Raw genomic sequence first — 13,807 nt, 5'->3', positions numbered from 1 at the left:
GGGATCCTGCATCACAACACCCTCGGTGATGGAGAGTTATGGCTGGGCTGCTCAATGGCATGTGATTGTGATTTTTCACAGCTGAGAATCCCATTTTGTTTTCTTCTCGTTCTGGGAGATTCTCCAGCTCTTTTCTCCCCTGAGCTTCCTATTCCCACTCTGTGCCAGAGGCTTCCCTGTGCTCAAAGCCCAGAGATTCCCTTTTTGCTGAGACTGGGGGTGCTGGAAACACCTGGTGGAAAAAGACTGGCTGAGGGAGGGTGGGACACCCCAGGGTTTTAGTGCACTGCTTGCAAGCTGCCCTAGGTGTGCTGAGTGCTGGCCTAGCAAGGCAGGAGAAGCGGGATAATTCTTTTGTGGGTGCAGAGGTATTTCAGTCTTCTCCAGCCAATTGTTGTGCTTAGAAGGGAAAATGAGCATTAATTCACTTTTTTTTTTTTTTTGTAGAGTATAAGAGTTGTGATTCTGCAAAGGCTAGTTTATGCCTCTGCCTTTCCAGAGTCCCAGTGGGCTCAGGGGAGATGTTGGGAGACGAGGCTCACATCTACCTTAAAAACAGACATGGAACCATCTCTTTCTTTAACGCTCCGTTTGTAGGAAGTTGTGATGCTATAAAACAAATTCACAGAGAGCTGGAACCTGGCATGCCTGGCTTGTTTTTGTAGCGGGATATTTTACAAATAAAAGAATGATGGAAATATATTTAGCTTAGAAATACTAAATCCCGCAGAACTTCCAGAACATGGGAGTAGCACAACATAAAGGCACTTCCAGATGTGAGGCTGTGGTTGGAGCCTTAGGCTGAGGTGTGACATGTTCTTCCTTTTGTCCTTACCCCCCAGGGCATGCCAGGAGTGGTACTCACATCAGACACCACTAGTGCTGAGGGAGAAATGTGCTGAGCGAGAGAGACGAAGGGCAGAGATCTGGAATACAGAAGGAAAGTATCTAATCAGAAATAACAGCTCTCATCAGGCACAGACAATAGACCGTAAACTGGCTTCAGGAGAGCTATTCAGGCATCATGGGAGCCAAATCAACAGACAGAAGGTAAGAATAGAGTCATGACAACTATTTAAATGATTTGCAAAAGTTGATTATGCTCAAGACTCCCCTAGACCCTACAGAGGGAGAATTTGTTTTGCTGCCTTACAATACAGGCCATGCATGTTTTTGCCTTTGTCCTCCATGCTTCATCCGGTAGTTTCTTTGCAATATATGCTACATAAGATGTTTTTCCTCCTCAGTGCCTGGAGATGAGCAGGTTGGTTGACCCTGCTTAGGAAAATAATTTCCAAGTGCAGTCTGTAATTGTCCTATTGAGCGCTCTCCTTCACCCCTCTACACAGGACCTTTGTTGGCTCATAATAAGATGGCAAAGGGCAGGAGTCCCGAGGCATGGCTGGGAGAGGAAGCTTTCCCTGCTCCTTGCTGTGTTTCCAGGGTGGCAGTAGCAGGGTGCTGTGTTCCCTTATCAAACGCTTGTCGTGACACCGTGCGAGTTGGTCCTGGGCTCACCGCACTGCCTTGGTGGCGAATTAGCTGGGGCACGCAGGATGGCCTCAGATTTGTGTGGCACCCTTCTGCCAGCTGCGGGGGGATGGATGATCCCAGCTCTGGCATAATGCCTGCCAAGGGTTTGGACAAATGTGAACTGACAGAGGGAGTTCATACCGGGTCAGCATTTCACGGCATTTCTCAGCGGGTATTAGGAGCTTTAAAAACCACTGGAGTGCAACATGAGATGTTTAGAATAAGTTGGGGCTCCTACCAGCTCGTGGCAGTCATTTTTCATCCCATTTTACAGGCAGAACTCCCCAGCAGAGCAGTCATGGTGATCACGGGTATCACTGCCTCTGGAGCCCTGGGAAAAGGCAACTAAAAACTGGAGCTCTAAAAGCAGGTTGTGGAATGGTCAGGAATATCAGCTGGAAGCTGCTGTGTTGTTCTGATTTTCCTGTGCTGGCAGGTTTGTTGTCACTGGTTGAAGGTGTATTTTTGTGTCATGAAATCCTTCTCCTGACATTAGCAGGACTGGAGCAAACACCTACTATTTCCCATCTAGGAAATCTGGCATTCCACACTCCATGTCTGCCTTTGAAAGAAAAATGAGTTTCTTTTCAGCACTGCCAAAAAAAGTGATATTAATTGAAATAAAGCTCGGAATGAAATGTGAGTGTGACTTGATCTAGGAGCAGCCCTACAGAATGTGATTTAAAAATATGCAGCACAGGAAGGAACTCATGCATTGAGTCACAGGAGGACTGATGAATTAGTAAGGATGGTCTATCCATAATTTTGATGAGCTGAGACAGACAGGAGAGGAAGCAGCACACAGGAAAAGCAATACCAGTAACTCAGGCTGAGATCAGGAGCCTTCAAAGGGAAAAAATTCAGCCAAGTTAAGGGAAAAGAAATCTCTTACCCTTGGTTTCTGCCATTTCTCATGCACCTCCAGTGATTGTGTAGATGACGTGAATTTGCTGGGCTCCTGTCAGGACACTATAGTTAGAGAAATGACTTACACCAGAAGGCCAGAATGAGGTCTTTCAAAGGTCATTATCAGAACTGGTTGCTCATCAATACACTACTTGATTGGAGAAAAAGACTCAAAATTGCAGGGCTTTGATTGCTGGGAGGGGAGCTTTTAACTGCTTCCTGCTGTTCTGTCATTTTATGTTAACCCCAAATGGCCCCGTTAAATTGATGTCCTGTTTCCCATTTACTGCCCACAAATCACTCTTCTCCTGTTAATATAGGAAACATTTGCACATGACAGGAATTGGAGGGGCTAAACAGTAAATCTTAAAGCCAATAAAGAACTCAAAAGTGACCCAAAGTATTGATTTCCCCCTCCACTTCATAATAATCAGTTGTGAACTTTATTAAAAAATACAGAACCTCATGTCTGCCTTAAGAGACTCTTTGCACAAATACCGTTCCCAAGCTGTGGATTGTGAGTCAGTGTGATTTCTGTGTGACAGCTGATTTCTTGCAGCTGATAAGAGGCTAAAACAAAGGTTTGGAGTGATGCAGCTGTGGGGTTGCTGCTCTGGGCTGGGTCAGCAATGGGAACAGCACGGCAGCTCTGTTTTCCCAGGACGAGTGCCTGGGAGCTCTTTGGGCTTGAGAGGAGCTGAGCCCTGGAAAGGGTTCCCTCGACTTTGATGGATATCTGAGCTTACACGGCCTCACAGATTCGTGCATGCATCCACTCTCCCATCCTGAGAACTGAGCTGTGCCTCAGGTCTTTCCACTGACAGCATCTTACTGAAGTCCACTTTTGCTGTCAGGTTAAACTAAAATGCTGACAGTGCACTGGGGGGATGCGTGGTCCCTTCTACGCCTGCTCTGCTGCAGAGCTCTCCTGGCAGCAAGGGAAGCGTAGGTAGGTGGAAAATGAATCCTAAAGCAAGATTTAGTATTGCAGGAATGCCCCAACAATGGTCTCAAAGCACTTTGGCATAACTGGAGATAACCTCGTTATCTGAGGTGTTCGTTGTGAGCAAACAAGAAAAAAATTGCCCTTCTTCTGCTGTTCCCTTCACTCTTCCATATCCCTATTTCCCCCACTGCCAAAAGGGGAGGATGCAATCCAACTCCTCAGCAGTGCTTTGGTGCCTGCTGATCAAACGTGCTCCGTAGGCAGCAGGAATCAGGACGGGTGCAGCAAAGCCCCTCTCTCCTCAGGAGCCAAGGATTGCTGGTGCCCTCTCTCACCAAAGGATTCCCAATATCCTTAAGTGTCACTAAATGGGGAAAAGTAACTGCTGAAAATCACAGTCAGAGGGGCCTCAGATGTAAATCCTTTCTTCAACTGCTTTAGTTCCAACAGATCTTCCCATATAATGAGCCACCAGCCAAAAGGTAAATATAAATGCAAAATATTCCCAAAGCAAATATGTTACTGGCTTTTAAAACAAGTCCATTTAAATAATGAGAAAAATTATTAAAGAAACAGAATCTATTCTGCTTTATGTTTAAAGATGAATTAATGCAAATATCACAGGTTTATCCTGCATTATTCCCTCCGGAGGAGTCACTGGGGAAGCAATTTGTTTCTCGTTAGCTAAGGCACGGAGCTTTGAAGTTACTGAGTTAGGTCTCTGCAAGTAGCCCATCTAATCTTGAGGAAAAGTGTCATATCTAAGTTGTGTGCATTGTTTAAAGCTCTGGCAGGAAGAGGCTTGCAGCATGCCACCAACCAGCAGCATGAGGGGCAGTGGAAGCGGAACAAAGGATTTCTGGAAGAAATTTTTTATTGGCTATTACCAATGAACACAGGGCCCTGTACAATGACTATTTTCTATTTGCCCTTTTTTTTTTTTTTTTTTTTTTCTTCTTCTTTTTTTCTTTACAATTGACTTCTAGTCTAAGGGCTCTCAGCATTTGCTTTTGGTGATTTCAGGTGAGGATGATTTCTGTGAGGGCTAGTTGCTGGGAAAGCCACCAGAAGTAGGTTTGTTTCCCCAGATAATCCTCAGTTTTAGGGATGTTCACACACTCCTGCTCCTTTGACTGTGCTCATGAAATTGTCTCTGGAGCTGTGCTGTGACTGGATTAGGTAAATTAGCTAGAATTAATTTCTTTTAAATTCAGCCTGGAACAATGTGCTCTGTTTGTTGATACAACTGTGTGGGCAATGGGTTGTGACTGGTTAGGTGATGGAAGCACACACCTCTGACAGGCTGCTTCCCTGCACAGGAAAATTTAAAACCTGTCGTCTGAAACTCCAGGGCCATCGAGTTTGTAGCAGACCCCACCTTCATCCCACAATTTTTTTTCAGAAATCAATTTTTTTCTTGTTCTTTAATTACAAATCTGACCTTCAGCTGTCCATCAGCACAGCTCCAGTGAGCTGGTACACAGGAGCTCCCGTGTCAGCTTGTAGCCTGAAGGTTCCAGCCTTGGGTTATCGGCTGCAAAGATCTCTGCCGTGTTAACAGCCTGTAAAGCCATTTAGGGAGGTCAGTGTGCTTCTGAAGACAGCTCAAAACAATAGCCAGAGGGGGAATATAAGCTGTTTATAACAACTGGATTGGCACTGAAACCTACTGATGCAAAATTCATCGCCGACATGAATTAATTTGCTCCTGATCACTCCTCGCAAAAACTCTGGCTTCTCCCCACTTCCCCTAATGACTTCTGTTTGACAGCTGTGGGTTTGCAAGGCAAACTGCAGTAGCAGAGTAGACATTAACGTTCTGAAACAGCACTAAAATCTGTGAATGGAATTGCCTTTGAAACTCACAGTGGTTGACAGGTTATGCTGAACCGTGCTTGTCGTGTTTTTATGGACTGTACTTAAGCCTTGAGCATCTTTCATCTCCCTATCACCTGTGTGTGAGGGAAGTATTAGCCCTGTTTTACAGATGAAGAAACGAGGCACAGGACACCTGAGAGAGGCCTGGAAATTGCTCTGCTCTGTAGCACAGTCTTACAAGAAGGCACCATCTCACCTTTTCCTGTTAGTTGCATCAGCTGCAAGATCTCCCAGTGGTTTTCCTGACATGCCACAGAATCACAGAATGCTTTGGGTTGGAAGGGGCCTCAAAGATCATCCCATTCCAATCCCCCAAACGTGGGCAGGGACACCTTCCACTAGACCAGGTTGCTCAGAGCCGCATCCAACCTGGCCTTGAACACTTCCAGGGATCCAGGGGCATCCACAGCTTCTCTGGGCAACCTGTGCCAGGGCCTCACCACTGTAAAAGGGAAGAATTTCCTCCTAATACCTAATCTAATCCTGCTTTCTGTCAGTTTGAAGCCATTCCCCCTTGTCCTGTCACTCCATGCTCTAGTGAGCAGTCCTTCTCCATCTTTCTTGTGGCTCCCTTCAGGTACTGGAAGGCCACAGTTAGATCACCCCTGAGCCTTCTCTTCTCCAGGCTTAATAACCCCAACTCTCTCAGTTTTTCCTCAAGGAAAGCTGCTCCATCCCTCTGATCAACTTGGGGGATCCTCTGGCCTCATTCCAACAGCTCCATGTCCTTCCTGTGCTGGACCCCAGATCTGGACACAGCCCTGCAGGTGGGGTCACACCAGGGTGGGGCAGAGGGGCAGAATCCCCCCTCACCTGCTGCCCACAGGACTCAGCTCCAGTTCCCACTGGGGCCCAGGCAGTGGGTGGGGTGTGCAAAGTTTCTCCTGGCTTGTACCAGCCCCTCTGCAGGAGAGAGGAGCAGGGCTGTCCCTGTTCCTCCTGCGAAGGGTGAGCAGAGGTCTGCAAGCTGGAGCTGTGACTAAGTAAGTGCTCTGTAAAGTCATTTTATGTAACGGCCTGGAATTTATATCTTTGCTTATGAAACAGGAGCTGGTGGCTGTTTTAATAACCAGCATGCAGTGCAAATGCTACACTGAGCTGAATTCTTTCCTCAGATAGTCTGTGCGTGCTGGTGAAGTCAAGGAGAACTGCGCTGGTTTCCAAGGACAGAAGCTGGTTGCTCGTCTACGTAGGATACATCGAAAGCATTAGTAATGAAGATGTGGGAAGAATAAATAAGCCTGTTTACCACATGGAACAGAGCTGCCTTACAGAGGGTGAGCTGCAAAATGACTAGTTAAGGGCTGCAGCAAATAGCCCCTCCCAAAACTGGAGGCTCTCCTGTCATCTCTTCCCACATCAGCCCAGGAAATGCCTCAGGGAAAAGCCATAGGAAATGCCCTGAAAGGACAACTCTGTAAGAAAGTCGGGCCCAATGTACTCCCCTGGACAGGTCCCTTTTGTCTGAGGAGCCCAAGGTATGAATGGTGATACTTTTCCAGGGAATTTCCGAGATTCCATGCTCATGTGCAGGACAGGAGCAAAAGGAAGACCTTTTCAAGCTAATTGTGATCAGTCAATGCAGAGGAGGAGCGCCTGCAAACAGGATTAGGACGGGATACATAATGTCACACAGGATCTTGTACTCCAGAAATCAGATGTGCAGTAAGTTAGGGGTCCAGTTCAGGGCTGGGAATGGCCAGCAGAGCCTTGGACCATGGAACTCCATGCAAATTGTCACAACAAAGGGAAGGCTAACTCAGGTTTAGAAATTGGTGCAGCGTGAATTTTGTAGCTGCAGTTTTACCCTTTAATAGTTAGAGAGCTGTTATATAAATAGTATAAGGCACTGTGCAGACGGGGTGGGAAAAGAGAGTTTATTTCTGTAGTCTAAAAGAAATCCCTTAAAAAGTGGGATTATGGGAAGAGAAAGGAGGGAAAGAGCACGATCCAGGGCCACAGATGGGTGGAAGGTCTTGTCAGCCAAAGCAGCATCTTCCCTGAGGATTTCAGAGCAGAATTAAAAATACATCAGGTCTAAGATCTTAATAAGGGGTTTCTAAAGAAGATATGTGGGAAATGGAGCACAACGAAGCAGGCAGATCCTGCTGGCCCAGGTGGCTGCCGGCCAGGAGCAGGGGGAGTGTGGGTCTGCACTTGTGCTGGAGAGTTACAAATAAAGGAACAATTGGGAAAGGCAAGGTGTAATTCATGAAGCAGCCACAATTTGTTTAATGTTTCTCAGGATTTAAAGCTAATCACAAGCTAAATTTACCCTTCTGATTCCTCCTCCCACCCCACACCTCCAGGATCTCCTAATTTACAGCCTTCCGGATTCCTGCACTTTTCCTGAGCGTGATGTACAGGAATGGATCAGTCTCATATCTCAGTGGCTGCAGAATCCTGACAGTGTTTCCACACTGCTTCTCCCTCCAATAAATCAGAGCATTCAGAACTGAGGGCTGCATTTCCAATAGAAGTCCTATGCTAGGGAAGGGCGGCTGTTTCTGCATTTTTGCAGCTGTGAATCCCCTGGATGGCATTCCTGCTGACTGGAGCGCCTTGCAGCAGTTATATAATTGCAAGTCAAAATTTCCCTGGTTTGCCAAATTGCTGAACCAGAAGGGTTTGCTTACTAAAGGACTGGAGGGAAGGAACGGGAAAGGAGACAGAGGCTGCATAAACTGTTGGGCTGTGATCAGCATTTTGATCGTTTTAGGAATTTGTCAAAGGGGAGGAGGGGAAATTGTGTGGTGAGAGATGGGTGAATAATTAGCCACATATAATTTAGTCAATGAATTTTGCTGATAGAGGATTATCTACAAATGGATTCCTGTCTGTGTCAAATGTTATTCAACAGCTCTTTTCAGTGAATAATTTCTGAATTATAGCTGTATCCTGAGGAGTTCATTGAGGTATTTGATAATTAAATACTGAGAAATGAGTGAGAGTACTAGCACACCGAAAGCTAATCACTTAAATGGTGCTTGTATAGTCTCATGGAATTCTTAAGGTGCAAAGGAAAGTTTGTTTGATTTGAACTCTCATCACTGCCTAGTCTTTCAAGAGGTCACTTTAAATCTTGTAAGCTGTGAAATCTGAGGTATTTGGAGTGAATTACCCAGTTTTGAGCATCTCCATACCTATCTGTACGTTATTACACTTGGGAAACACCCATCTCCACATCTCATACAAACAACTAAGCCTGTTTCTTTGACTTATTGTTAGTTACTCCCCTTCTTCCTTCTCATCCCTTCATTTAGTTTCTGTGCTCTTTCCACATCGCATCAGAGATTACTGAAATAGGGCAGTTTCCAGTAAAATATTTGCAATAGATCCTAAGCATCATTCTAAAATTCAAATACCTCAGTAATGATCTGAAGATGCTGATATTTAACCTCCACTCCCCGTATAACCTCAGGCAGATAAATTACTTTGAGAAATTTTGTTATCCCCTTTTTACAGCCAATGCCCATTTGGATGATAAAAATCTTTTGCAGTCATGAAGCAAAGATCTGCATCTCCAAAACTGCAGTAGTAGCAAGGGGAATGCTCCAAGGATCTACAGAATCCAGTGTCACAAGACACAGAATACAGTAAACTGTAGCTGCTGTTGATGAAGTAAAACTGCAAGTCAGAAAAACCCCAAAAAAATAAACCAACTAAGAGTGCACATTGTTTAGGTGAAAGACTTTAATGGGTAAGATGTGGATTTTTTTAAGCACCGACTCCTGTGGTGACGGAACAGCTGCATTTTGACCTGTTTAATTTAAATGGGTGTCCACAAGAAAACTCAGGACAGCCCAACAGAACTCAAGCCAGGGCAAAAAAATCATCCTGAATTCCCAACTAGGGAAACAGACAGCACATCATCTGTGAAGGCAGTAGATCCAAACAAAATAGAACTCTATATTCTAGTTCTATATTGCCACGTGGTTTTATCCTGCCGAGTCACACGCCAAGCAGCACAACTGTCCTTTCAGAGAGACGTGTGCTGTGCATGTGTTTGCAGCTCACAAGCAGATTGCTAATGTGGGGTGGTTTTTTTGTTTGTTTCAGTGCTTTCTCTTAGGAGGCGATGCTCCTGACAGTTTGATTACTTGGAATCTGAGGTGAAAATGCCCAAGAGATCAGTTGAGAGGGAAAAAACAGCAGCACATTAAAATAGGAAAATCGGGAGTTTTGTGAAGGATACAATTGCGTGTTCGCGTGTTGCTGAAACCCAAAGGTACTTCTAATAACCTTTTAAACCTCATCTTTTTCTAATAATCTTCATAATCCTCACCTAGGATTGCCAGGGAGTAATTTGTGACTGCAGTCTGCATGACAGGGAGAAAAGCAAAGCTGCTTGACAGAACATCAAAAGGTTTGTGCCACTGAAGTTTTATGCAGCCATCACTAAACCCTTCATGCTTGAACCAATGATGAAAAATGATTGTCAGCTATGAAACCAAAATTACATCAATCTGCTTCGGGGTTGTGGGGCGTTTTTTTCTTCATTTGAAAACATGACCCAGCCCAGCACAGTTCACTTACCAACCTCAGGTGTTCTGTCATTGAAAAAGAATAGAACTGAGTCAGGAGGGGTGAATTTATTTCATGCTTCACAAATGTATGTGTAGGGGGTGGGAAGGAGAAAATGCTGAAAATAAAATCAAGCAGTCAGTGCCCAAATAGCTCATTCTGATTGTCTTTATAAAACACATGCAACAGACAGTGTAGCTGCCCTCTGAATTTCCAAGGGGAATATTCAATGCAGAGTAGCTGAAATGGAAACTAAATATGTCTGGGGGCTCTAGTTTCCCAGCAATATCACTGCAGGTAGTTTTTCTGGCTGTAAATCAAGTGATCCTTAAAGCTGAATGCTGAGAAGCAGAAGTTTGGGAGTGATTTGACTTGTAATCTCTATCAAAATCCGGTCTGAATGAGGATCTTGTAAGCTACTTCCACACCTGCTTTTCCCTGTGCAGAGGCCTCCGTGATGCGCCAAAACCATCAGGGGGACCAAGTGGAGAGCAGGAGGAAATGAGAGGTTTAAAGCCTCAGCATCAACTCTGCTAGGAATGCCGACGTGGGAGAGGGCTGCTGCACACAGAGCCCGGAGTGCCTGCACTCCATCTGTGCCACAGGGCACCGTGGGCTGCACTGGTGGGTCTGCAGGGGGAGAGGGCAGCTCGGTGCCAGCCTGGCAGGACTGAAGCACATCGTGCTGCTGTCGCTGTGCAGCAAAGCTGAATCACTCTGCACCCTGCTGCTCTGCGAGGCTGCTCACAGAAGAAAAAATACATCCCTTTCACCAGTCATGGCAAGGGGACTTTGGACAACACCCATTCTGCGTTGCAGGTGATTATTTTAGGGTTATTTTTGGAGGGAAACAGGAGAGACAAAGCCGGGCTGCTCCTGTTCTCAGTCATGAGGGAGAGATCCCGTCAGCGTGGTCCCTCTGCAAGGGCTCTGTCCCTTCCCAGGCTGTGTGACTGATCAGCCAGAAGCTGATGGGAGTCAGATCCTCCCCTCCAAAGCTCTCTTTTCTTCTCACTGGTGAGTATTTTGCTGATCTTCTCAGCCACTTGCTTTGCAAAGTTGTGCTCCAATATCCTGATTATAATTTGAAGCTGATTAGCGAACGTGCACAGAGTCAACCTTGAACATATGGAAACTTTTCTGAGATTGTTAGTTCTGAAGAGATGCTACTCAGTGATTAGTCACAAAGACTGAGGTATTAATTGATACTTCTCTCTGCCCCTGCTCTTGCTGCCTATCCTCTGTACCACCCCTGACAGAGGAGTTGGAAGGTCAGTCAAAGGAAGAAATGCAACACAGTCGAGCAAAAAATAAAAATATTATAAAGATAAATGGTAGCATTCAAATGTGATGCACTTGCAAGTGTGCTGCATGGCATGACGTGCTGCATGTTGATGAGCTGTGTCACCTCACTTGTCTGCAATGCTTCTCGTTCCTCTTCCATGGCTTTGCTGCAGAGCCAATCACAAAGATGACACTAAGCTATTTCATCCTGGAAATCCAAATGCTTGATTTAGCCAAGGCTTTTTCCTCTTTTTGGCTAGAGAGGGGAGTGCTGTGCCAAAGCCTTGCAGTTCTTTGAGAAAGAGAATCAAAAGAATCATTCCAAGCAGTTAGGTGGGTATTTGTCCTCTCAGTATTAACTCACCTATTCCCCACCCCCCAAAATATTCTCTTCATTGTCAGATAAGCACTTTGCTCAGGAGGTTCCCTCAGTGGGGTCTGGGCCTAGGAAGCCCTGTGTCCCTCCTGCTCCTTCAGGATCTCTGCATTTTGGATGTTAGGCAGGAAAGCTCCATTTGCTCTGCAGCTAAGCCTCCTTCAAGGCAGTCCCCAGGCGGTGGGGGAGTGTGTATGGCACGGGGAGAGGGAAAGGGAGAGAGGAGCAGAATCCAGCAGCTGCTGCTGCTGTACTTGTGCATCTGCATTATAAGGTTTCATATAATTAAATTGTTCCACAAGGTAGCTCTAATGAAGTTATAAAGAGTCGCTCCAGCTTTCCAGCTGGTGGGTAGCAGAATGTGAGATGAAACTGATGGTCAAATGTACACTCTAATCAGTCATGAAACATTTTATTTAATTAACTTTGCTTTACTTGAGTGATACTTTAAAGTTTTGATCAAAACACTCTCTAATTTTGGAACTTCTTTTGGCCTAATTTCTTAAATCTAATTACTCTTGAGCTTCACATTTGACCTTTCAAGCCAGAACGTGGCTGGTCCTCATGACTTAAACCTCTAATTAGACAAATGAACTAATGAAATCATCTCTTCTGTAGGGATACTCCTTTTACCTCAGTAGCTTTCCATGGAAAACAACAACTTTAACTAAGAGGGGTCTAGTTAGAAGCTTGTTTTTTAAGTCTCAGAGGATTTTTTTTCTTTAGTAATCGTTTATCGATGATGTGACTCAGATGTTGGTGGTTTTTTTTTCAACTTCCTTAAGAAAGGTTTCTTTTTAGAGATGTCCTACTTCTATATCACCAAGGCTGGTGCTTTGGACGACACAGCCTGCCTGAATTTACTCTTAGTGGGAAAGAGATGTTCCCTATCAGCTCCATCTCGTGCATGTTGCACGTGTGCCCGAAATGAGGTGCCGTGTTTCAGTGAATAACAGGAGCGTGCCATTAAAAACTCCCATTGATTTATTCTCCACCAAGGTTTTTTCTTCCTTGATAATGTGTTTTAGTTATAGAAAGAACTACATTTAAAAATGCTCACATTTACATGGAAAACCAAGGCTATTTTTAGGGTGTTATTTTCTATTTAGTTTCAGCACTATCATGCAAAGAACTACTCAACTTTCTGCCCTAATAAAAACAGGAAAGCAGAATAACATGATTGAGTATGTTCATGATGCAATATCTGCTAACCATTCATAGTCATCAGGATGCTCAGACACTTTTCCATGTTTAAAAGTGCATTTTCTCTGTTACTTTCACATGAAGAAACTTCCAGCTCTCTCTTCTCATACCTCTGAAGAGGACACCATGCCTGAAGTGATTGTGAAGAACACCTCAAACAAACAAAAAAACAAGGTGATCTGTCTTCATCAGATCTTGTTCAAGATTCATTGGTAAGTCCTTACATGAAACAAGTTTTCTTACCTTTACATTTTACTTCTTTTAACAATTAGTTATTGTAATTAAATGTTGTTTCTTCTATAAAATCAAGTTCTCCTTCAAAATTAGCTGAGTCTTTGGTCACAATTACACTGCAGCTTTGAGTTCCATTTACAGTTCCTCCCTCCAGATTTTTCTAAACACCAAAATTACCTTTCTTATAAAAAAAGAAAAACTAATCTTCTAAAACAGCTCTTTTCATTTAGGAAAAAGCAAACTGAAAGATCCATGTTGGACACTTTCTGTCCTGTCTTTTCAAATAGAATCTCATCCAAGAAAAGCCTTAGTTTGGAAATTGTCAGAGAAAAAAAAAATAAAAGCTTTGGGAGTTTTTGTTAGAAACTGGTTGCTATACCTAAAAAAAACCCCAACCAAACAAAAACAAATTATCAAAGACAGAGTTTTCTTGTTGTGGACCTCATAATCTAAGCTGCAAAAATGAGGCAGGTAGAAGAAGTTTTGCCCCATTACTGTTGCCTCAAAGTCAATGTTAATGTTCTGCAGAGGAATTGCAATAATAAGGAAAACTATCTCAAAGCGAGAAAATTATGCAGCAAAGTTCACAGAAAGACTGGAGCTCCATATCCCATAGAGTTATGGATTTTATAATGTAGCATCTTCTCTTTCAGCAGGCCCCATTCCAGCCAGGTCAGGAGATGGATCAAGAAACTTCTGGGCAATTTATAGAAAAATGTGCCAGCCCGGAGTTCTTGGTCCTTCGTGTGCAGTTCTTGCTTTCTGCTGTTTCCCCTGCTGTTGCATACAAAGGTGCTCTGGTTTGCAGTACTGTGGTGGTTTCAGGCAGATTTTGGGAGCAACCCTCCCATGGGGCCCCCTCCCAACCCCCAACCGGTTCAGGAAAAGACTTCCTCAGAGAGAAGTGGAAAAAACCTGTTTAT

The sequence above is a fragment of the Hirundo rustica genome, chromosome 3, assembly GCF_015227805.2.
Source record: "Hirundo rustica isolate bHirRus1 chromosome 3, bHirRus1.pri.v3, whole genome shotgun sequence".
NCBI lineage: Eukaryota > Metazoa > Chordata > Aves > Passeriformes > Hirundinidae > Hirundo > Hirundo rustica.
This window is presented reverse-complemented; position numbering follows the sequence as displayed.